The sequence below is a fragment of the Carcharhinus amblyrhynchos genome, chromosome 5, assembly GCF_965287045.1.
Source record: "Carcharhinus amblyrhynchos chromosome 5, sCarAmb.v2.hapA, whole genome shotgun sequence".
Classification (NCBI taxonomy): domain Eukaryota; kingdom Metazoa; phylum Chordata; class Chondrichthyes; order Carcharhiniformes; family Carcharhinidae; genus Carcharhinus; species Carcharhinus amblyrhynchos.
Window position 1 is genome coordinate 67,855,315 of NC_137328.1, and position 25,787 is coordinate 67,881,101.

Below are 25,787 nucleotides of genomic sequence, written 5' to 3' on the forward strand. Positions count from 1 at the left end.
CCTAGTCGCCACAGACTGACATCTATTTGGGTACACTGAGGGAGAATTTAGCATGGCCAATGCACCTAACCAGCATGTTTTTGGACTGAGGGGATAAACTGGAGCACCCAGAGAAAACCCACGCGGACATGGGGAGAACATGCAGACTCCACACAGACAGTGACCCGAGCCAGGAATTGAACTTTGGTCCCTGGCGCTGTGAGGCAGAAGTGCTAACCACTGTGCCACCATGCCACCCCTATGATTCTTGTACCACTCCACTATTAGCAGCTTGCCAATCTGAAAATGACCTGCTTATTCTTATTTTCCGTTGTTTAATTAATCCTGTATTTATGCTAATAAATTACCCCCTACCATCATTAGTTTTTTGCATTTTGTTTTCGGTTTGTGCTTACCTGTATTTGGCTATGTTCCTTCATTATTAAATTCCTGGAATTTGGCTCTGTGGGTGTACTACACCACATCGACTGCCACGGTTCAAAAAGGCACTCACTGCCAACTTCTCAGGGGCAATTAAGGGGGGCAACAAATGTTGGCCCTGCTAGCGATACTCAAATCCCATGAACAAATTAAAAACAATGGAAATTACATGTTTTAAGGTGCAAGTCTTTAAAAATCTATTTTCCCACGCTCAAGACCCAGTGCCTACCACTGAACCCTTAAGTTGGTGGCAGGTCACTGTAAAATTATTTGTTCCTTACTTTAAGGCATCTACCTAGCTTCTTTGAAATGTCTTTGCACCCAAGAAGTGTACACACTGGAAGTTCATGGGCAGTATACCAGACAACCAAAGGAACCTGCCCATTCTTTCCACGTTTGGGACATGAGGGAAATTAGTCTGATACTGCAGAATAATTAAATGGGATTTTCATGGTCTTTTTTAAAATCATACCAATATTACTGAAGTAGCCTGTGATTTCAGCTTCTCTTTTTCAACTGGTTCCTGAAATTGTTTTCTCAAATGTTCCAACTCTTTGCTATGATGCTCCAATAAAATCTTCCGTGATTTCAATTCCTGTTGAATCCTTTCCGTGTTTCGCTGACAATAGACAAGTGCATTTAATAATTTAATCAAAAAGATCCTGACACCAGGTAGTTTCTGAAAGAAAAAAGAAAAATTTGTGATGGTTAGTTAGTCTTGTTTGATGGAAAAATAGATTCCTGGAAATCAGGGGACATATTTTAGTTAAATGGAAATCAAAATAAACTCTGGACTGTCAAATGTAGAGAGGAAGTATCTCTCACAATTACCACCAGCTAAAATGATTGGAATTATTAAATATGATCACACCCTTAGCTATCTGGTGCACTTAATCATAGAATCTTATAACACAAAATGAGGTCATTCAGTCCAACATATCTGTGCTGTTTCATTGAAAGACCTGCCCAATGTAGTCCCAAATCCCAGCTCCATATATCTGATGTTACAGCTAACAGGGGAGGTGACGGCCTAATGGCATTATTGCTAGACTATCAATCCAGAAACTCAGCTAATGTTCTGGGGACCCGGATTTGAATCCCGCCACGGCAGATGGTGGAACTTGAATACAATTTTTTAAAAATCTGGAATTAAGAATGTACTGATGACCGTGAAACCATTGTCGATTGTTGGAAAAACCCCCTCTCGTTCACTAACATCCTTCAGGGAAGGAAATTTGTTGTTCTTACCTGGTCTGGCCTACATATGATTCCAGAGCCACAGCAATGTGATTGACTCTCAACTGCCCTCTAAGGGCAATTAGGGATGGACAATAAGCGCTGGCCAGCCAGCAATGCCCATGTACCAGGAATGAAGAAAAAATATTTGCAAGTTCATATGGAATCTGCTTCCCCCTCCCTTTCAGATAGGGAATTCTGGGTTTTAACAATGCTCCTTATGAAGAAAAATTTAATCTCCCCTCTACTTGCTTTGCCAATCTTATGATCCATGGTTACTAACCTAAGTTTCTCCCTATTTGCTCTATCAAAATCTTCTGGAATGCTATTAGGTTCCCTCCTTAACCTTTCCTCCTACAATGGGAAAAATCTCAGCTTTTCCAATTTCTCCACATACTTGAAATCCCTCATCTATGGTACTGTTCTGAGAAACTTGCTCTGCACTCCCTACATTCTCTTAACAGCCTTCTCAAAATTACTGTACCAGAGCTGTACATAATACACCAGCTAAGATCTAACAAGTGATTTGTAAAGGTTTGGCGTGATTTTAACAGCAAGTTATATTAATTTAGAACAAAGAACAACCCAGCACGGGAAACAGGCCCTTCGGCCCAACAAGCCCACGCTGCCTCATCACCCTACACCTATTCTACCCTGCGTGTCTACGAATGGAGCCCCTAACTTAGCCAGATTCAGGGGAGAATAGTGTCAATTTGGTAAACCAATCAGCCTAAGAGCACATCATTGGGGTGTGGGAGGAAACCGGAGCGCCCGGAGGAAACCCACACAACCACAGGGAGAATGCGCAAACTCCCACAGACACAGGCCCAAATCCATGTATCCGCACAGCTAGCAGCGCTAGTCACTGAGCTGTTGCGGCGCCCGTCTACCGGTCCAGGATCAAGCACACACACCGACACGAAGTACTAGGCCACTCCCGGAACCTCCAAGAGCAGCCCACGCATGACCCACCATGTGCATGCCCCTTGTTTGACAACAAGGTGGACCTCCACCTGCGGAATAAAAAGACAAAAACGTTAACATACAAGTCTGCACTTCCGGTGTCTCCCGAGGCCCTGACCTTATTTAATAGCCCCTACTATAACCCTCCATCCTCGTTTCGTTCATGTGTCTGTCTAAGTGAACCTTAAATGAGTCCAACGTTCCTGCCTCCACCACCCTACTCGGTAGCACGTTCCATACCCCCACGACCCTCTGCGTGAAAAACCTTCCTCTCACATCCAAATTATACCTCTCCCCTCTCGTAATTGTACCCAGTCTAGGGAGCAGTCTCTCACAATTGACTCTATCTATTCCCTTCAGTATCTTATATACCTCTATCATGTCCCCCCTCAATCTCCGTCTTTCCAAGGAGAAAAGTCCCAGTTTCTCCAACCTTTCCTCGTAACCCAGTCCCTCCATGCCAGGCAACATCCTGGTAAACCTCCTCTGCACCTTCTCCAGAGTCTCCATGTCCTTCCGGTAGCAAGGTGACCAGAACTGGACGTAGTACTCCAAATGCGGTCTAACCAACGTTCTGTACAACTGAAGCATTAGACGGCAGCTTTTATACTCTATACCCCTTCCTATAAAGGCTAGCATTCCATAAGCTTTCCTCACAACCTTTTCCACTTGTGTCGCAACCTTCATGGACTTGTGAACCTGCACTCCTAGGTCCCTCTGTATTTCTATACTCCTAATCGGTCTACCTTTTATCTCGTAGCTCCTCTCTGCATTATTCCTTCCAAAATGCATCACCTCGCATGTGTCAGGATTAAATTCCATCTGCCACCTATCTGCCCAATGTACCAACCTATCTATATCCTGTTGTATCACCTGACATTCCACTTCAGTATCCGTCAACCCTGCCATCTTGGTGTCATCTGCAAACTTGCTGATCACACCACTTACGCTCTCTTCCAAGTCGTTTATGTATACTACAAAGAGGAGAGGTCCCAGTACTGAGCCCTGCGGCACACCACTGGTCACTGGCCTCCAGCCCGAAAAGGTCCCCTCCACAACTACCCTCTGCCTCCTATTGCCCAGCCAGTTCTCAATCCACCTAGCTACCTGACCTCGTATCCCATGCGCCTTTACCTTTTCTACCAGCCTACCGTGAGGGACTTTGTCAAACGCCTTACTGAAATCCATATAGATGACATCAACAGCTCTCCCATCGTCAACCGTTTTTGTCACCTCCTCAAAGAATTCCACAAGATTCGTAAGGCAAGACCTCCCTCTAACAAAGCCATGTTGCGTATCCCTAATCAGATCGCAACGCTCCAAATGCTCATACATCCTACCCCTAAGTATTTTTTCCATTAATTTCCCTACCACCGATGTCAAACTCACCAGTCTATAATTTCCAGGGTTATCTCTACTACCTTTTTTAAACAGCGGTACCACATTTGCTACTCTCCAGTCTTCTGGGACCTCACTTGTGTCCAAAGAAGAGACAAAGATTTGCGCCAGAGGCCCAGCAATTTCATCTTTCACCTCCCTAAGCAGCCTGGGATAAATACCATCAGGCCCCGGAGCTTTATCCGTCCTTACGCTACCTAAAAGCCCTAGCACTTCCTCCCTCGTAATAGATATTTCCTGCAACTGATCCACAGCTCCCTCCAAAACACCGCACGACACCGAACCCCTCTCCTTCGTGAACACCAACGCAAAGTATTCATTCAGGGGCTCCCCCATTCCCTCCTACTCAATACATAACTCCCCACTTTTGTCCCTAAGAGGACCAATTTTCCCTCTAACTTGCTCCTATAAAATGCCTTTGGATTTTCCTTAATCCTACCAGCCAAAGCCATTTCATGCCCTCTCTTCGCCCTTCTAATCCCCCTTTTTAGCTCCCTCCTACTCTGTCTATATTCCTCCAGCGCACTCTCCGAACCCAGTTGTTTCGACTTAACATACGCCTCCCTCTTCTTCCTGACCAAGTCTTCGATACCCCCTGTAATCCACGGCTCTCTAATCCTACCTTTCCCATCTTTGCGCTTAATCGGAACATACCTCTCTTGCAACATTTTCATTTTGCCCTTAAAAGCCTCCCACTTGCCAACCGTGGACTTTCCAGCTAACAGTCCCTCCCAATCAGTGTCCTGCAGCTCCCTCCTAATCCTGCTATAGCTCGCTTTTCCCCAGTTCAGCACACTCCCATTCGGCCAGCACTCATCCCTTTCCATTTTTATCCTAAAGTAGACGGACTTGTGGTCACTGTTAGCCACACGTTCGCCTACCTCTACCTCAACCACCTGCCCCGGCTCATTACCCAACACTAAATCCAGTATAGCCCCTTCCCTAGTCGGGCTAGTTACATACTGCTCTACAGACCCTTCCAAAACACATTTTACAAACTCCTCTCCCTCCGTACCCCCAGCTCTAGGCCCCCTCCAATCCACTCCAGGAAGATTAAAGTCACCCACTACAACCACCCTATTCTTCCCGCACCTATCCAAAATGCCCCTGCAAATGCCTTCCTCCACTGACCTCGGGCTGTTGGGTGGCCTATAGTATACCCCTAGCATTGTAATCTCTCCCTTTTTATTCCTCAGCTCCACCCACAGTGACTCAATCCTTATCTCTTCCATATTGTCCTCCCTCTGCACTACTGTGATATTCTCCTTTACTAACAGTGCCACGCCTCCACCTCTCTTCAACCCTCCTCTGTCACACCTAAAACACTTAAACCCAGGAACATTCAGCTGCCAGTCCTGCCCTTCCCGTAACCACGTCTCCGTTACAGCCACCACATCTAACTTCCTCATAAACATCAAGGACCTAAGCTCATCCGTTTTTCCTGTCACACTCCTTGCATTGAAACAGACACAGTTCAACCCACGAGTGTCCCTCGGAACCTCCTTCTCCCTGATAATTTTCCTTTCACCCAACTCTCTCCCAGCCACACCCCCACCCCCCTCCCTATTAGTTTAAACCATTCCTAAACACACCAGCTAACCTCCCCGCTAAGACACTAGTTCCCCTCCCATTCAAATTTTCCCCACCCCTCCTGTACAGTTGCCCTTCTCTCCTAAACACCTCCCAGTGGTCCACAAAAGTAAAGCCCTCTACCCTACACCAATCCCTCAACCATGCATTCAGCTGCATGATCTCGTCATTCTTTGCCCTGCTGGTACTAGGCAGCAACCCAGAGAGTGCCACCCTGGAGGCCCTGCTCTTTAGTTTGGACCCCAACTCCCTAAATTGCCTACGGACCTCTACCCTACTGCTCCTTCCTATGTCCCCCTCCCCTATGTGTACTATGACCTCTGCCTGGGTCCCCTCCCCTTTCAAAATTCCCTCTACCCTTTCTGTTACGTCCTTTACCCCTGCTCCAGGGAGGCAGACCACCATCCTGGAGTCACGCCTCTGCCCACAGAACCTCCTATCAATGCCTTGGACCCTCCCATCCCCTACCACTATCACCTTGCCAGCCCCCTTCTGTCCCTTTAAATCATTCTGGCCCTCCTGCCTATCATTGTACCTGGTGGCTGTGGCGAGTGCCTGATTTACCTGAAAATCGCTTTGTGGCTGTACTTCCGGTTTGCGGGGTTTGTCAGAGTGTAGTTTACTTCTGTACCGGAAGTTAGGCGAGGGGATAGTCGGGAAGGGGGAGCGGGGCGGTATAAAAAAGGAGGTAGCGGCATACAGCGGGCAGCGTCGCGAGCGGGCAGTGGAGTGAGTGGGAGCTGAGTGAGAAGGGCTTTCGCTCGCCGGGCTTAGGTGAGAGCAGGATTAGAGAAGGTGAGTGGCAGATTTCTACCTTTCACCACATACAGGAGGTTGGGACATGGCAGGGGCTATAGGGAGGAACATAAGCTGTGTTAGGTGCCGCATGTGGGAGTTCTTGGTGGTGTCACGTCTCCTCAAGGTCCACATCTGCGCTAAATGTTTAGAACTGCAGCGCTTGAGGCCCGGGTCAGGCAACTCGAGGGGCGTTTGGAGGATGCGTTTCTAGTCAGGGAAAATGAGGAGATAATGGCTAGGAACCATGAGCAGGAAGAAGTCCCAAGGGCTGAAGAGCAGGAAGGGTGGACGACTGTTAGGCGGAAAAAGAGGAAGAAGAAGAGAAGTCATGGTCCCCCGGCCTCCCCAGTGGCCCCCCCAAGATTCATCGACAGGGGCGCAAAATGATAGCAAAATTTAGCATCTTTAACATAATCAAAATTCCCAAGACACTTCACAGGAGAATTAGAGAGACAAAGAAAAATAGTAATTAGGGGAAAGATAGGCTATTCAGCCCTTTGAACTTGCTCCACCATTTACTATGATCACAGTTGATCATCCAACCATCCCCCCATATCCTTTGATCCCCTTCATCCCAAGAGCTTTATCTAACTTCTTGAGAAATATAACATTTTAGTCTCAAGTGCTTTTTGAGGTATTGAATTCCACAGGCTTACCAATCTCTGGGTGAAGAAATTTCTCCTCATCTCAGCCCTAAAAGATTTACCCCATTTCCTTAGACTATGAACCCCTGGTTCACCCACACATCAAGAAAATGCTTCCTGCATATACCTTGTCTAGTCTTGTTGAAACTTTATAGGTTCTTTTGAACTCCAGTGAACATAATCCTAACCAACTCAATCGCTCCTCATACATCAGTCCCACCATCTAAGGAATTGGTCTGGTAAACCGTCAGTGCACTCCATCCGTAGCAAAAACATCCTTCCTCAGATTAGAAAAATACTGCACACAATATTCCAGATGTGGCCTCACCAAGGCCTTATAAAGTTGCAGCAAGACATCCCTGCTCCTGTAGTTTAAACCCTTTGCTACAAAGGCCAACATATCATTTGCCTTCTTTACCACCTGCTGCACCTGCATGCTTACCTTCAGTGATTGCTGTATGGAGACTGATTAGGTGCATTGGCTAAATTCTCCCTTAGTGCACCCAAACAAATGCCAGAGTCTGGCGACTAGGGAATTTTCACAGTAACTTCATTGCAGTGTTAACGTAAGCTTGCTTGTGATGCTAATAAATAAACTAAAAAACAAATGGACACATTACATTTAGTTCCCTCAACTAAATCATCAATATATGTTGTGAATAGCTGGGGTCCAAGCATCTATACCTGTGGTACTTCAAGTCACTGCCTGCCATTTGGAAAAATACCTATTATTCCAATTCTTTGTTTCCTGTCTGCCAAGTAGTTTTCTATCTATCACAATACACTACCTCAATCCCACGTGCTTTAATTTTAAATACTAATCTTTTGTGTGGGACTTTGTCAAAAGCCTTCTGGAAGTCCAAATAAACCACATCCACTGACTCCCCCTCGTCAAGTCTACAAGTGGCATCTTTGAAGAATTCCAGTAGATTAGTAAAGCAAGATTTCCTTTTTGTATGTCCATACTGACTCTATCTGAATCTACCACTGTTTTCCATGTGTATTGCTATATAATTTTTGCTAACAGACTCTAGAATTTTCCCCACCACCAACATCAACCTGACTGGTCTACAATTCCCTGCTTTCTCTCTGCTTCCCTTTTATTTAGTGGATACATTAGCTACCCTGCAATCTGTAGGAACAGTTCCAGAGTATGTAGAATTTTGGAAGATGACCACCAATGCATCCACTATTTCTCAGACCACTTCCTTCAATCCCAACAATTTCCCCAACACCATTTCCCTATTAATACTGATTTCCATCCGTTCTCCCCTCTCACTAAACTGTGTTCCCCAACATCTCTGGTATGTCATTTGTGTCCTTCTTTGAGAAGGCAGAACCAAAGTATGTACTTAATGGGTCAGCCAATTCTTTGCTCCCCATTATAAATTACCCTGTTTCTGCCTTTACCAATCTTTTTCTCCTCGCATACCAATAGAAATTTTTATAGCCCATTTTTATGCTCCCTGAAAGCTTACTCTCTCACTCTTATTTTCCCTTTCTTAATTGATCCCTTGATTCACTTTCCCTGAATTCTTACACTACTCCAAATTCTCAGATTTTTTCCCCCTGGACAATTTGTATGCCTCTTCCTTGCTGTGACAGCACATCATTAGAGATATGCTGTCTCTAATTTCACTCGTCAGCCGTGGTTTGACCACCTTTCCCATTCTACTTTTGAAACAGACTTTTGAACAATTGTTGTAGTTCATTCCTCCGTGCTTTGAATGTTTGCCGTTGCCTATCCATCATCATCCCTTCAAGTAACTTTTCCCAATCCATCACAACAACCTCATGCCTCAGAATCCACACAGGGCAGAAAGAGGCCACTTGGCCCATTGAGTCTGCAGCAATTTTCCAAAAGAGCATCTAACCCAGGCCCCAGCCTTATTCTAACCCTGTGCATTTACCATGGCTAATCCACCTAACCTACACATCTTTGGACACTAATAGCAATTTAGCATGGCCAAACCATCTAACCTGCTCACTTTTGGACTGTAGGAGAAAACCCAGAGCACCTGGAGGAAAACAATGCAGGCACAGGGGGAATTTGCAAACTCCACACAGACAGTCACCTGAGGCTGGAATTGAATCCGGGTCACTGCCGCTGTGAGACAGCAATGCTAACCACCATCACCATGCTGCACTCGTTTCATTGTAGTTTCCTTTATTTAAATTCAGGACCCTAGTCTCAGAATCAACTGTGTCACTCCCTATCCTGATGAAGAAGTCTATCATATTATGGTTACTCATTCCCAAGTGACCATACAAAACAAGATAGTACACTGAGCCACATCAGAAATAGATGGATGGTCAGAAGATTGGTTAAAGAGGTAGGTTTTATGAAGTGTCTCAAAAAAGAAAGTTAAAAAAGTGGGGAGGGAATTCCAGAGATTAGGGCATGGGCAACTAAACATTCCTTAGAAATGTTCAATGTCTCTTTCTACAAATTCAGAAGGATGAAGGTATTTACTCAATGACTGCTGTTTGTTGTGTATATAAATGATCTGGAGAGAAAATGTGCATGGTCTAACTAGTAAGTTTGTGAATGACAAAGATTGGTGGAGTTGCTGATAGTGCTGGGGACCGTCAGAGAATACAACAGGATAGAGATAGATTGTAGACTTGCACACAGAAATGGCAGATAGAGTTTAATCTGGACAAACACGAGGTGATGCATTTTAGAGGATCAAATTCAGGTGTGAATAATACTGCAAATGGCAAAACCCTCAGGAACATTAACATACAGAGAGATCCAGGTGTGCAGGTGTACAGTTCCCTAAAAGTGATAACACTTGATAAAAGTGGCCAAGATGATTAAGAAGGCATATGGCACGCATGCCAATGACCAGGACATTGACTACATGAGTTGGGAAATCATGCAGCTATATAAAATCTTGGTTAGGCTGCATTTGGAGTATTGCATGCAATTCTGGTCATCACATTATCAGAAGCATGTGGAAGTTTTGGAGAAAGTGTAAAGAAGAGTCACCAGGATGTTGGTTGTGAGGAGATGTTGAATAAATTAGGATTGCTTTCACTGGAAAGACAGAGGCTGAGGGGAGATCTGATAGAGGTCTACAAAATTGTAAGAGGTACAGACAGGATGGATAGACAGAGGCTTTTTCCTAGGGTGGAAGTATCAATTACAAGGGAGCACAGATTCAAGGTGACAGGAGAAAAGTTTAAGGGAGATGTGCGGGGGAAGTTTTCACACAGAATGGTGGGCGCCTGGAATGCGCTGTCAGATATGGCAGTGGAAGCAGGCACATTAGCAAGATTTCGATGGGTACGTGAAGAGGGAGGGGATAGAGGGATACAGACTGAGTAAAGGCAAGAGTTTTTTTTAAGTTTAGTTAGAGCATCATGATCGGCACAGGCTTGAAGGGCCGAAGGGGCTGTCCCTGTGCTGTACTTCTCTTTGTTCTTTGACTGCACTTAACTAACTACATGCTGATTACAAAGAAACCAGTCTGCAGGCTTAAGTTTAAAACAAAGAAGGGTAGTTATTAATTGAGTTAAAAAACCACCCGATGAAGATATTTAAAAATTTAAAAGGTGAAGCCACGTTTCGCAAAACATGTAGAAGGGAGTCGTGGATGGTGGTTTGTCTCCCTGGGGCTGGGATCCGGGATGTCTCTGGGCGGGTCCCAGACATCCTGAAAGGGGAGGGTGAGGAACCGGAGGTAGTAGTACATATAGGTACTACTGATGTAGGTAAGAAGAGGGAGGCACTCGTGAAAAGGGACTATAGGGAACTGGGTAGGCAGCTGAGGAAGAGAAAAGCAAAGGTAGTAATCTCAGGATTGCTGCCTGTGCCAAGGGAGAATGAGGGAAGAAATGAAATGAGGTGGAGGGTGAATGCGTGGCTGAGGGACTGGTGTAGAGGGCAGGGATTTCGGTTCCTAGATCACTGGGACCTCTTTAGGGGTAGGTGGGACCTCTATAGTAGGGACGGGTGGCACTTAAATACCAGGGGGACTAGTATCTTGGCGGGAAGACTGGCTAAGGCTACCGGGGGGACTTTAAACTAGAAAGGATGGGGGGAGGGAACTGTGATGGGGAAACTGGGACGGAGGAGGTTTGCTCCCAGGTAGGGGAGGACCACAGGCAGTATGGGAGGGAGGTTAGACAGGTGGTGGAGATGGGAAATGCCCAGACTGAGGGGCTGAAGTGTATATATTTTAATGCAAGGAGTATAGTGAATAAGGTAGATGAGCTTAGGGCGTGGATAGCTGTTTGGGATTGTGATGTGGTGGCCATTACGGAGACTTGGATGTCTCAGGGACAGGACTGGGTACTTCAGGTGCCAGGCTTCAGGTGCTTCAGGAAGGACAGGGAGGGTGGCAGAAGGGGTGGTGGCGTGGCACTGTTGATCAGGGATAGTGTCATGGCTACAGAGAAAGAGGATGTCGTGGAGGGATTGTCTACAGAATCTCTGTGGGTGGAAGTTAGGAACAGCAAAGGGTCAAAAACTTTGCTGGGTGTATTCTATAGGCCGCCCAATAGTGACAGGGAAGTTGAAGTGCAAATAGGGAAACAGATTCTGGAGAGATGTTTTAATAACAGAGTTGTCGTGATGGGAGACTTCAATTTCCCAAACATCGACTGGAATATCCCTAGGGTAAGGGGTATAGATGGGGAGGAGTTTGTTAGGTGTGTTCAGGAAGGTTTCCTGACGCAGTATGTGGACAAGCCTATGAGGGGAGAGGCTGTACTTGACCTGGTACTGGCAAATGAACCAGGGCAGGTGATGGATCTTTCGGTAGGAGAGCATCTTGGATATGGTGACCATAATTCTATCTCCTTCACAATTGCGTTGGAACGAGATAGGATCAGGCAGGCTAGGAAGGTGTTTGTCTGGGGTAAGGGGAGATACGAAGAAGTCAGGAAGTTACTTGGACAAATAAACTGGAAGGAAGCGTTCTTAGGGAAAAGTACCGAAGGAAGGTGGCAGATATTCAAGGAGTGTGTGTCTGGAGCTCTGAATGACAATGTTCCGATGAGACGAGGGGGTTTTGGTGGGTCGAGGGAACCGTGGTGCACAAAGGATGTGTTGAACCTAGTCAGGAAGAAAAGGAAGGTGTACAAGAGGTTCAGGGAATTAGGAGATGTTAAAGATCTTGAGGAGTATAAGGACTGTAGGAGGGAACTTAAAAGGGAAATTAGGAGAGCCAGAAGGGGTCATGAGAAGACCTTGGCGGGTAAGATTAAGGAGAATCCCAAGGCCTTCTATAAATATGTGAAAGGTAAAAGGATAAGAAGAGAAGGGATAGGACCTATAAAAGGTGAGGGGGGAAAGGTTTGTGTGGAACCAGAAGAAATGGCGGAGGTGCTCAACGAGTACTTCGCCTCAGTATTCACGGTGGAAGCCGATCTGGGAGATTTTGTTATGGATTTGCAGCAGATGGAAAGGATTGAGTACGTGAATATTAAGGAGGAGGATGTGTTGGAACTTTTGAATTCTATCAAGGTAGATAAGTCGCCGGGACCAGATGGGATGTAGCCCAGGATACTGTGGGAGGTGAGGGAAGAGATTGCAGAGCCCCTGGCGATGATCTTTGCGTCATCAATGGAGACGGGAGAGGTTCCAGAGGATTGGAGGATTGCGGATGTAGTTCCTATTTTTAAGAAAGGGAACAGAGATAGCCCGGGAAATTACCGACCGGTGAGTCTGACCTCAGTGGTTGGTAAGCTGATGGAGAGGCTTCTGAGGGACAAGATTTACGAACATTTGGAGAGGTTTGACATGATCAGGAATAGTCAGCATGGATTTGTCAAGGGCAGGTCGTGCCTTACAAGCCTAGTTGAGTTCTTCGATAATGTGACTGAACACATTGACGAAGGAAGTGCCGTGGACGTAGTGTACATGGACTTCAGCAAGGCGTTTGATAAGGTCCCCCATGCAAGACTTCTTGAGAAGGTGAGAGGGCATGGGATCCAAGGGCCTTTGGCCTTGTGGATCCAGAACTGGCTTGCCTGCAGAAGGCAGAGAGTGGTTGTGGATGGGGCTTTTTCTGAATGGAGGTCAGTCGCCAGTGGAGTGCCTCAAGGATCTGTTCTGGGACCCTTGTTGTTTGTCATTTTCATAAATGACCTGGATGAGGAAGTGGAGGGATGGGTAAGTAAGTTCGCTGATGACACGAAGGTCGGTGGTGTTGTGGATGATCTGGAAGGATGGCAAAAGTTGCAGCAGGACATAGATAGGATGCAGGACTGGGCGGAGAAGTGGCAGATGGACTTCAACGCGGATAAATGTGTAGTCGTCCATTTTGGCAGAACCAACGGGATGAACGAGTACACTATCAAGGGCAGAAGTCTGAGTAGTGTTGAGGAGCAGAAGGATCTTGGGGTCCAGGTCCACAGGACTCTTAAATCGGCCTCGCAGGTGGAGGAGGTGGTCAAGAAGGCGTATGGTGTACTGGCCTTCATTAATCGAGGGATTGAGTTTAGGAGTCGGGAGGTAATGCTGGAACTTTATAAGACCCTTGTCAGGCCTCATTTGGAGTATTGTGCGCAGTTCTGGTCGCCTCACTATAGGAAGGATGTAGAAGCTATTGAAAGGGTGCAGAGGAGATTTACAAGGATGTTGCCTGGACTGGGAGGCATGCCTTATGAAGTTAGGTTGAGGGAGCTGGGACTCTTTTCCCTGGAGAGACGAAGGTTGAGAGGCGACCTGATAGAAGTTTACAAAATGTTGAGAGGAATAGATAGGGTGGACTCTCAGAGGCTATTTCCCCGGTTTGAAATGGTCGCTACGAGAGGACACAGATTTAAGGTGCGGGGAGGGAGGTTCAGAAGTGATGTTAGGGGTAAGTTTTTCACTCGGAGGGTGGTGAGTGAATGGAATCGGCTGCCGTCAGTGGTGGTGGAGGCGAACTCGCTGGGGTCTTTTAAAAGACTTCTGGATGAGTATATGGGGTTTAATGAGATTGAGGGTTATAGATAGGTCTGTAGGTTGGTAGGTGATGATGTGATCGGCGCAACTTGTGGGCCGAAGGGCCTGTTTGTGCTGTAGTGTTCTATGTTCTATGTTCACAACCTCACAAAATTTACAACTTATACCATAGGTAGTTACGTTCTTAGCCAAACTAAAGTTCAATACGTTAAGGTTAAATAAAAGAGAGTTTGTTGTTTGAGTCCTTTGATGGTATTTGTGACTGAGTCAAAGCTTTTCCTGGTGATCTTGAGGCTTTAAGGGCGGAGTTGAAACTGCACTTTCTTATTAAGACACAATCAACAACTGATGCAGTGTCAATAGTGTGTTCCATCTACAAGATGCTCTACAGGAACTTATCAAAGCTCCTTAGACAACACGTTACAAACCCACGACTGCTGACATCTAGAAGGACAATGGCAGAGGACACATGGGAACATCACCACTCGGAAGTTGTCCTCCAAGTCATCCACCATCTTGACTTGAAAATGTATTTTTCCTTCTTTCACTGCCGCTGGATCAAAATCCTGGAACTCTCTCCCCAACAGCACTGTGGGTGTACCTACACAGTTCAGAAGGTGGCATTGTTAGGAGTAGACTTGTATAATTGTAAAAAGGTACAGACTCCTTTTCAAAAATGTCACTATTCCAGAAAATAGAGCCATTCGACCCCGAGATCAAGAGTTGGAGGCAGTGGTATTTCTTCAAGACTAACAAAATATCAGCCAAGGAGCAACAGAAGGTGATACTGCTCATGGTCTGCAGCTCAGACTTACAACCTGGTGAGGTATTAGACATCACTGAAGCTCAGGACACAAATACCTTTGACACTTAGTCAATTTAATTAAGCATCACGATAACTCCCAAGCTTCTGTTATCGTGCAAAGCTAATAATTTCGTTCTGTGGTTAAGGCGGCAGCAGAGATCGTCTCTGGCCAGACTTCAATGGCTGGCAGCGCACTGCAAGTTTGGGCCTCCTTTAGGAGACATATTGAGGGATCAACCACCTCAACAGCCAAAAGAAAATCCTTGCTGAAACCAAGATTTCACTGGAAAAAGCAGTAGAAATGGCCCGAGTGACTGACTGTGCTGAGTAAAGCTTCTATGAGTTGCAAGGTGTGCAGAATGAGGTGAACTAGTTGTGGCAGGAAAGGGCTGCTAGTAGGAACACCTGAGTGAGGGCACAGTCGGGCCTGAGAAGAATTATTCAGCACCAGGGTCCGATGCACAGGCATGTTTATGGCGTGGGAGACCACCCCAAGAGATGTACCAATCCAAAAACTTCATCTGCTTCAGATGACAAAAGGGTCACCTGCAAACTAGGTGCAAAACAAAGCATGTTGTACACAGCACTCCAAATTCTAAAAAAGGAAATGATGAATACAACCCTGTGAATAAGCTGTTGGAGGATCCAAGATGGAATCTGAGGCTTATACATGCAATCAAGTCCAACTCAACAAGAAACTTCCTATTGAGGATGTCTTAATGGTTAACAGCCACCCCTGAAAACAGAGGTCAACACAGGCACTGCTACCATTGTCATAGGCAAATAAATCTTCAGAAAGGATTGCAGCCCTCAAGCCTTAGCAGTTGTGAGGTTACACTGGTGACATATACTGAAGAGAGAGTGGTGACAACCGTACCGTACATAGGAACCAATCAGCTCAATTGCCCATCATGGCGATTGAAATACAAAGGCCCAGTCTCATGGACGGAACTGGTTAAAACAAATAAAACTGGATTGCCAATATTTAATGCCCAGGTTGGAGGATTCCAAGAACTCCAGTGCAAGTATCAGGAGGTACTCCAGACAGAATTGGATTGGATAAAAGGGCGTTAAAGCCAACATTTACTTAAACACATGATTGTCAGAGCTCATCCAGTAGCATATACCTTACAGCAGAGACTAGAGGTTGAACTGAAAAGACTGGAAGGCCTTGGCATCAGCAAACCAGTACAGTTTTCCAAATGAGCTGTGCCCAGTCCTGAAACCAGACAGTATCATAAGGATCTGTGAGGACTATAAACAAGGGAGCCCAGCTAGATCATTACCCCATTCCAAGAATAAAGGACCTTTATGCTAAGTTAGCAAGGGGCGTCAAATTTACTAAGCTAGACCTACGTCATACTTATCAATGACTGGAATTTGAAGGCTCCAAAAGTTAGTTATAGTAAATACCCACAAGGGGTTACATCAGTGCATCTGACTGCCATTTCGTGTCTTGTCAGCCTGTATCATTTTTCAATGTACTATGGACAGCCTGTTGCAAGGAATCTCCAAAGTGGTGGTATAGTGGTTGAGGTTCTAATTACAGGTCTGTCTCCTGAAGAACAAAGCAAACCTTGAAGAGGTCTTTAATAGGTTTATGGAAGCTAGCATACGTCTAAAACGCGAGAAATATATTTTAAGCTGAGGAGGCTATGTACCTTGGTTTCAAAGTGAATGTAAAACGATTGCATCCCATTGAAGACGAACTTAAAGCTATTAAAAGAGTGCCTGTGCATAAGAATGTGACAGAACTGACATCTTTTCTAGGAATGGTTAATTAGTGTGGAAAATTTCTGTTTAATGTAACAACAATTCCGACCCCCTACAACAACTTTTTTTAAAAAATCAGCGATGGAAGTAGGGGGACTTGCTAAAAGAAGTTTTCGTTAAAGTCAAATAGACTTTACAGTCAATGTCATTGCTCATGCACTTTGACCTGAACAAGCCACTTATATTTACTTGTGATGCCTCACCATGTGGAGTTGGAGAAGTTCTACACCACAGAATGGCAGATGGGATGAAGAGACAAATTGCATTTGCTTTGAGGAGTTTGGCAGATGCTGAGAAAGAATTCACAAATACACAAAGAAAGTCTAACAGTTATCTATGCAGTGAAGTAATTTTACCAGTACACTTATAGATAACATTTCACTGTCATTTCAAACGATAAACCATTGTTGGGGCATTACTGAAGAAAAAGCAGTGTCACCTCTTGCCTTAGTCAGGATGCAGAGATTGGCCCTGCTGCTGGCAGCATACAGCTGCACCTTCCAGTATGTTTCTAATCCTAGTAGATACCACTTTAAATGGCTGGACATTCAGCTCATAAGATCCACAACAGCTACATCTACTATCCATAAACTGAGGTAGATCTTTGGGATCCATGATCTTCCAAAGCGTTGATATCAAAAGAATTGAATGTCATTCACAACTGACGAATATCAGACTTTGATCATTTGGCACATCAGGTCAGCCCCCTAACATCCAGCCCTGAATGGGCTGGTGGAATGAACCATGCAGATATCGAAGGCTTCCTCAAAGAAGCAGGCTGAAAGGCCATTGTAATTGGCAAGTTTTTTACTGTCCTGTAACACTATACTGTATATCACACCCGCAGTATTGTTAATGGGTCAGTGCCTGCATACATGTTTGGACTTGGTGTTCCCAAATTTGTTGGTGCAGGTGAAGGCTAAGCAAGACTCTCAGAAAGAGTATCATGACACTCAAAGGGGATAGATCATTTAATGTGAATGACCAAATTTTGGCAAGAAACTCTGGTAGTGGACTTGCATGGGTGCCAGGGAGAGTTTTGAGAAAACAGGGCCAGTTTTACATGCGGAGGCGCAGGGCTGTCAAGTAAAGAAGCACGTCAACCATTTAGAGCAGGCTCCAGGAGACAAGTGGGCCCCGCATACACTTCGTATGTACCAGCCTCAGAACCAAAGACTCTAACATGTGCAGTGGAGTCAAGGCCACATCTGGCTTTGGTGGCGCCTCCAATGGGTGATCCTTCACAGGCCACATGACTGGGTCGAAACCAATGGAGCATGAGAACACGTATCTAGGCCTGTCAGAGCAAGTGTGCATACCCCCAGGGCTGAAACGTTGCAGTTGAAGTCAGGACATTATTGGGAGTAAACCTGTAGAGTTATGCTATTAAACCCTTCATTGAGAAGAATTCTATCAATATCTGCTTTAGTTTTTTAACTTGCCACACCATGTTGCCTCAAGTTACTACACAATTCACATCCTTGAAATTCCTCCAGGGTCTCATTTTTCCTTTTCTTTGTAACGTCCTAGCACCCTCCCAACCCTTGGAGGTATCTGTGCTCCTCTAACTCTGGACTATTGAACATCCCAGATTTTATTGCTGCGTCAGCTGGTGGCCGTGCCTTTAGATGTATAAGTACTAACTCCAGGAATACCCTCTCTATTTTGCCTTCCCCCTCTAAGATACTCCCTAAAACCTCCCTTTCTGATCAATCTTTATCTGACCTAATATTTCTTTGTGTGTTTAGTGTCATATTGTTTTATAATACTATGTGGAGCATCTTGAGAATTCCAATGAAGACTCATTAGACTCAAATCATTATTCTCTCTCTACAGATGCTGTCAGATCTGCTGAGTTTTTCCAGCATTTTCCGTTTTTATTTCAGATTTCCAGCAGTAATTCACCTTTATTTTCCTTGGAATGTTTTACTACTTTAAAGATGTGATATAAATATAAGTAGTGGTTGTTGTTAATGCTTAATGTTCTGGAAAATGGAATTGCAAATAAGTCAGCTATGAAATGAAGATGAAATTGCTTATTGGTGGCAACAATCATTCAACACCACATTTTAAAACCCTCTTGATAGACTTTTTGGGAGATAAATTTGGGCGTGGTATAAAACCAACTGTCCATTCCCTATCACCTGTTTTATACTACCATCCAAGACGAATTTCACTCCGAATGTCAAGAAGTTGGGGATAACTCATCACTATCCTTTCAGAGCAACTAGACATAGGCAACACTCATGTGTAACATAAACAGGGCCTAGTTTTATTGCTGATAAAATTGGATATCCTAAATTAAAGAATTGGGCATATTAAAAATCAAACAGTCAAACCTCAGGCAGGGCAATTGCACAATACACAAACTTGTCTGGGCCTGATTCATCAATCTCCCATCAAAGGTCATTGCACCCTACTGATACTTAGCAGGAGATCATTGCACCCCATCGAAATGCACCAGACTATTGTTAGAAGCCCATATTGGGCCAGACTTTGTCACCACAAGTTCCTGCAGTTGGCTTAATCTGATAGCAGGTTACATGTAAGCAACGGCATGGAGATGGACACCTGGGGGCAGACCCTGGTGTCCTGTCAGGCAGACATAAGAAACCCACTGGGTATTGGAACCCCCTCCTGGGACTTCATTGGCTGGAAGCCAGAGAAGTTTCTGGAAAGGCAAGCAGGCAGGGGATAAAGGAACACATTTTCAGGCACAAGGGAAGACTTGATGAAAGAGGTGACCCTTGACCATTTGGAAGACTGACCAGAGAAGGAAGGGAGAAGCTGCCATCAAGACTCACCTTCGAGACGATGGACCAGAGGGACTCGGAGAATCACGCCTGCAGCTTTAACCAAACCATCTTTGCGGGTAGTATATCTGATTTTGAGGTACCTTCTGTTTTATGTGGGTAATTTAAGGGTTAGTAGTGTTATTGTTAATAAACTTATTGAACCTTTACTTGTGTTTGTCCTTTGTCCATCTTGCAAATAAGGGCACCGGGGTAAAACACTGGAGTAAGCAAACTGGTCGAAAGCATGAGAGATTTTAAAATTACAACACATGCCAAGAGTACATTTTTAAAATTGATATTATTGAAATAGAATTATATTATTCAAATGTATAACGTTAATATATACAGCATTACTTTCTCCACATGATGAGATTACATGATGAGACCATCAGGGAGCAATACAGAGAGTCTAGCCATTTTTCACAAGGAACCCATACCTTACTAAAATTAAATAAGAATTCATCCCACCTCTGAAAATAAAACCACAGGGTGCTCTGAGTGCAAGTTAGGGAAAGAGGCTGAGAATTAGTGTATTATCTTCATAGTGGAAATTCTGCCCATCTTTGCTCCTAACCAATTTTCTAGGATTTCAGTTTTAGAATGTTTGGTACAATTCTAGTTGAAAAATCATATGTAAAGCACAGTGCACCAGTGACTGCACCCAATTTCCAACAGTAGCATGGTGGTAACACAGCCTTGAAAATAAGACTGGTAAAATAAATATTTTCTTGATTGACTTGACAGGTCCAGTTAGCTGGGTTGCCATCTTAATTTCTTCAGCAGAAGAATCTCCCTTCTTCAGCATTGAAGCCTTTCTTGGGAAGATGATTAGCTTGGAGTGATATTCCTTCAGACGTTGAACATGACGCTGAATAGATTCGGTAAATGTTAGCATAGAAACTATGAGCAGGAGTAGACCATTTGGCCCTTTAAGCCTACTCTGCTATTCAATATGATCATGGTTGATCCTTGATCTCCACTTCCTCCCCATACCCCCTGATGCCATTAAAATCTCAAAAAATTATCTTGACTACATTCAGTGACTTTGCCTCCACAGCCTTCTTTGATAGAGAATTCCACAGCTTGACTACCCTTTGAGTGAAGAACTGGTTCCTCATCTCAGGTGTACCCTACCCTGAGACTGTGTCCCCTGTCTAGATTCCCCAACTAGTGAAAATATCCTCTCTGCAGTTAGTCTGTTCAGCCCTGTTAGAATTTTATAGATTTCAATCAGGTCCCTCTTATCCTTCTAAACTCTAGTGAACAAAGACCTAGTTCAACCAAGCTCTCCTCATAGGGCAGTCCTGCCAACCCCATTATCAGCCTAATTATCCTCCGCTGCACTCCCTCTATAGCAATGGTACTCTTTCTTAACTGGGGAGACCAAAACGACACAATACTCCAGGTGTGGTCTCCCCAAGGCCCTGTATAACCTCAGCAGGACATTGCTACTTCTGAATTCAAGTTCTTGTGCATTGAAGGCCAACATAATGTTTACTTTTCTCATTGCTTGTTGCACCTGCCTTTCCACTTTCAACGACTGGTGTATAAGGACACCCAGATCCATCTGGATATCCACACTTCCCAATATATCATGTCATTTTCTTAATAGCACAAAACTGGATACAAACTCCATTTTTGATAACTTCATCCAGGAAATGGTTTTCCTTCTGGTTCACGGACACATTCGGGCTCATACGCAGAGCTCAGATGCTCACACGGCTTCAATTTCTAACATTCTGCTTATGTGTCACTTCCAGGTGATATTATTCACATTTTGAGTGGAGGGACAAAGTGTTTTCACTTGCAAAAATAGCATCTGTCATTTGCTTTCACCACACCACCTGAGACCCGCCAAAGCAAACCTTTGCCACCAGTTTGATGCAAAGTCATCGGTGGGGGTGGTATTGTCACTAGTCAGCTAGGGCCAAAGGCAAATCCTGGATATTCAGCCTATGTTTCTCATCTGGATATGTTCTTCAAATAAAAAGGAAGGAAATTAATCTGGTTAAAAATCTCAGAAGTGGTGGAAGAGCTCAACAAGAATTTTCTGCCACATTTTGTGAAAGCTACACTAGTTAGCTGGCATAACTTCAGAAAAACATCTTGGCCAAATTCTTACATTTGAACTGAATTATCTTTTCTCACTATAATTGAAAACATTAATATTTATCTATCATCGTTACTTTCGACATTAGGTAATGAAACACGTTTACTGATGATAAAAATGCATTAAATCAAGAAACTGCATTAATAAAATCCATTTAATCTTTATCCACTCAGATGTTCTATTTCTTCTTCCCCTCATTTATTTCAATTAACAAAGATAGAGATTCTGTTCAACGGGATTCTACAAATTCTAATTTGTATCACAGATTAATGTATAATTCTGCATGTTCATAATCGTATAAAGCACAAGAAAATAAGTTTAAAACAAGTTAAAGAGCACATCATTGAAGGCTGATCTATTTATTAAAACTAAATTTTTATTATCTGTAGAAGAGAATAAATGGTGATTAAAAACAAGATTTACTCTTGCTACATTTGTTCACCATGGGAGATCTTTAAAACTATGATGTTATAAAACAATTTGCACTTCATTTACTACAATAGTAAATAGAAATAAAAAGGTTCCTTCCAAATTAGCTACCTTGGTGATTTCCACCATAGATTTAAAGTGCGTATATTCCAGATTCTTTACTTCATTTAGTTTCATCAGCTCTTCCACCTTTAGTTCCTTTTTTTCCCAAATCTGTAACAAAAAACAAAAATGCTTAAACTGACCAGATTGTAAATACAACTGAATGCTCCATGCATACTGTCTACCACTTGGCAGCTAAACCCGAAATCTAAAGAGCCATGGTTCATGGCCCCTTTGAAAGTCATGAATCCTAGTCTGCATAAGGAGAGCTGTTAAAAGATAAATTCAAAGGGTCATTCTCATGTCCTCTCAACCAAGCTCAGCTGCTCAGGCCCCTCATGATCCTCTGTGCCAAAGTCTGGCACTTCCATGTCCATTGGTTCTAGAAAGTTTACAGTTGATGAACCATGCATGTTGGGATGTATAAAAGAAACTTGCGAAAAAAGTAATCTGGTGATAAATTTCTCGCGCACTTGTGAAAAAAAGAGAGTCTGGACTGCAAGGTAATAAAAGCATCATCCAGGCAGTTTGAGAAGCCACAAAGCTTTGAAATCACTTACATTGTGGAATTGTCACTTTTATTTGGCCAAAAGATTTGAATATGTAGAGTACGTTTAGCACATTCCAGTTAACGTGGGGGGGGGGGGGGTGTGTGGAGGTGGGGGGGGGGTGTGTGGAGGTGGGGGGGGGGGTGTGTGGAGGTGGGGGGGGGGTGTGTGGAGGTGGGGGGGGGGGTGTGTGGAGGTGGGGGGGGGGGGTGTGTGGAGGTGGGGGGGGGGTGTGTGGAGGTGGGGGGGGGGTGTGTGGAGGTGGGGGGGGGGTGTGTGGAGGTGGGGGGGGGGTGTGTGGAGGTGGGGGGGGGGTGTGTGGAGGTGGGGGGGGAGTGTGTGGAGGTGGGGGGGGGGTGTGTGGAGGTGGGGGGGGGGGTGTGTGGAGGTGGGGGGGGGGGTGTGTGGAGGTGGGGGGGGGTGTGTGTGGAGGTGGGGGGGGGGGTGTGGAGGTGGGGGGGGGGGGGTGTGGAGGTGGGGGGGGGGGGTGTGGAGGTGGGGGGGGGGTGGGAGGGGGGCAGTACTGCCAGATTAGAAGAGGAAAGAGTGGTTCATATTGTTGGCTTCATTGGTCTGGAGCAAAACTCCTGTTTCTCCTGGTCCACAAACAATGGCATAAATGCATTCATGCTATAGCTTCTCTCTTCCTTTCACTTATGTTTCCCAAAACTTGAGAAACCCAATGAACAGGAGTTAAAAATATACTGTCAAATGAAGGCACAGAGCCTCACTATGATACTGAAGTGGCCAATTTACCTCCCATGAGCAAAGTTGATCATTCAAACTTTGTTACACTTCTGTTAGCACCAGAAGCGGGGAGATTCAAAGGAAATTGGGTTCCTGCTTTAGAGCTTTGAAATTTTGACCTCTCACCTGTCAAATCCCACTCAAAGTTTCTTCTTTCCCAACTATTGCCTTTGCAATTATGATGAAACAAGAAGTTTACCTGGGATGACACTCATGACAAATGTAGGGACATAAAAGGTGAAAGATAAGAAATTGGTGACGTGAAGAGAAGAATATAAACATCTGCATTCAACAGTCTGAAATAAATCAATGAAAATCTGTTTCATCTGTTTATGTGATCTTTAAATCAAGAAATAAATTGTTGGACTACTAAATTACACCACTTCCATTAGGATAGGTTTTAAGATAATGGATAAACATGAGTATATTCTCACGCTTCAGAAGGTCACTTACCAGCATGGATTGATACAAGTTTAGCAGTAATTTTTTGTATCTCTTCTTTAATCTGGTTCACTGATTTTTCAATTTTCTGTTTCCTCCTTTAAAAAGTAGAAGGATGATTTTGAAATATTTAACCGAATTTGCTGCATTGTCCTAGCCCAAAGTTGTCACTGTAAAAGATACAGAATGAGGGTGATCTCCTAGCACTGATCTAGTGATCTCCATATATTTCTACAACTGATGGCAATTGCACACTTGTACAAAGTGAAAATACAAATTTGAGATTGCCAAGTTTCAAAATAATTTAGTCAGTTTATGAAAGCAAAAGAAACACAGTAAATGCTGGAAAAAAAAAATCAGCTGGTTAGGCAGCATCTGTAGAGAAAGAAACAAAGTTAATGGGCTGAGTTTTACCAGAAAGAAATACCAATGTCAATATTCAAATCGGATCAAGTGGCCAGATGGGCAAATGGCAGGACATTAAAATGGGTTTTCCAACTGATGTTCACCAAACAACCAACAGCTGTTGGAGGTGGTCAATAACAGGAGTAGACGGGAGGCATTGCTGGCAGCTGAAATGCAAGTCAGTACTCGGATCAAATGAAAGCAACTTGAAGGGAATTGCTGCAGTTAGACGTTTAATGATGCCTCCCTGGAGATGCTTTTCCAGGCAAAGGATCAGAAAGAGGTGCTTAATTGAGGAAGAGACCAGCCAGTTTCACCAAAAAGGCATGGCTGGAAGTCACAGAGGAAGTCAGCCACCTGTGGTTGCACAGACATTGTAACAGTGCTGCAAAAACAAAATCAATGAGCTGTTCTCTGTCAAGGTGAGTGAAATCACACAAAGCTCAGACTCCAATGTCATAAAAGGTGCCAATGAAACGTAAGAAAGGATTGACAACCCAGACGTGGGCACATCCACACATCAGCATTTGCAGCAAAATGCAATGGAGCCTTACAGTGGAGCCCACTGATAGGTCTTTAGTTTAGAAAGGGGTCATGTGTCAGCACACGCTTGGTGCGCCAAAGGGTCTGTTCTTGTGCCGTAATATTCTTTTTTCAATCAAAATTCATGAGGCTCATCCAGGGACCTCTTGAATAAAAAAGGTCTAATATGGATCAGGATTTGGCGAACAAAGTGAAATCATGTTCTAAATGTCAGTTTAACCAGAAGATGGAGCCACCAGCACCACTACTTCTTTTAAAATGGCCCAATCATCCTTCATTGAAACTTCATGTGGATTTTACAGATCCTGTCACGAATCATATGTTTTTAGTCATTGTGGACGGACGTTTTAAGTGGTTAAAAGTATACAGCACGAGCAACATAGAGAAGCTACAAGTTTTTGAATTTCATGGCTTACTGAACTCTCTCATTTCTGATAATAGTACAACATTTGAGTGAATCATGCAAATAAATGGAAATGCCATATGCATACCGTGACTTCCCATGGTTTGGCAAAATAAGCTGTTCAAATATTGAAGGAAGGATTGAAGAGAATGGCAGGTGATACTTCCGTGACCAAGCCCTTGAGGTTTTTATATCAGTTTTGTATCTTGAAGGATGAGGAGACAGAACCCCAGAGAATTGATAAGCAGGGAAACAGGCCCTGAAAGATTTCGTGGACAGATCCTCTATGGTGGAGGATGGGAACAGAAAGACAGGGTGTGGCACCTATGTGGAAGATCAGTAAGGCAAGGCCCTGACAGAGATAGCCTTAAAACTTCCCACAAACCCCAGCTGCCAAAGCATATGTGGTAAGCCACCTGAACAATTTCCCAACAGACATATAGCATGCATGTCTGTAATAGTTTAACTGACTTTTGCCACTGTGGGTAGCCAGGGGATTTATGTCAGCAGAGGGGAACTCCTTCCATCCACGCCCCTGTTAAAATATCAAACTGCGCAGGTAAGAGGATAGGGGAACATTAAAGTTTGGGCACACCATAGATCTTTCCTGGCAGGGAATGCGAGAGCTGATGAATTGGCCAAACAAGGGGGCTGGGAGGAGAACCATGACAATCCCCGATTACCAGATTGATGCTGTCTCAGTGCACCAAATTAACGTGGAAGACTTTATACAACCTCG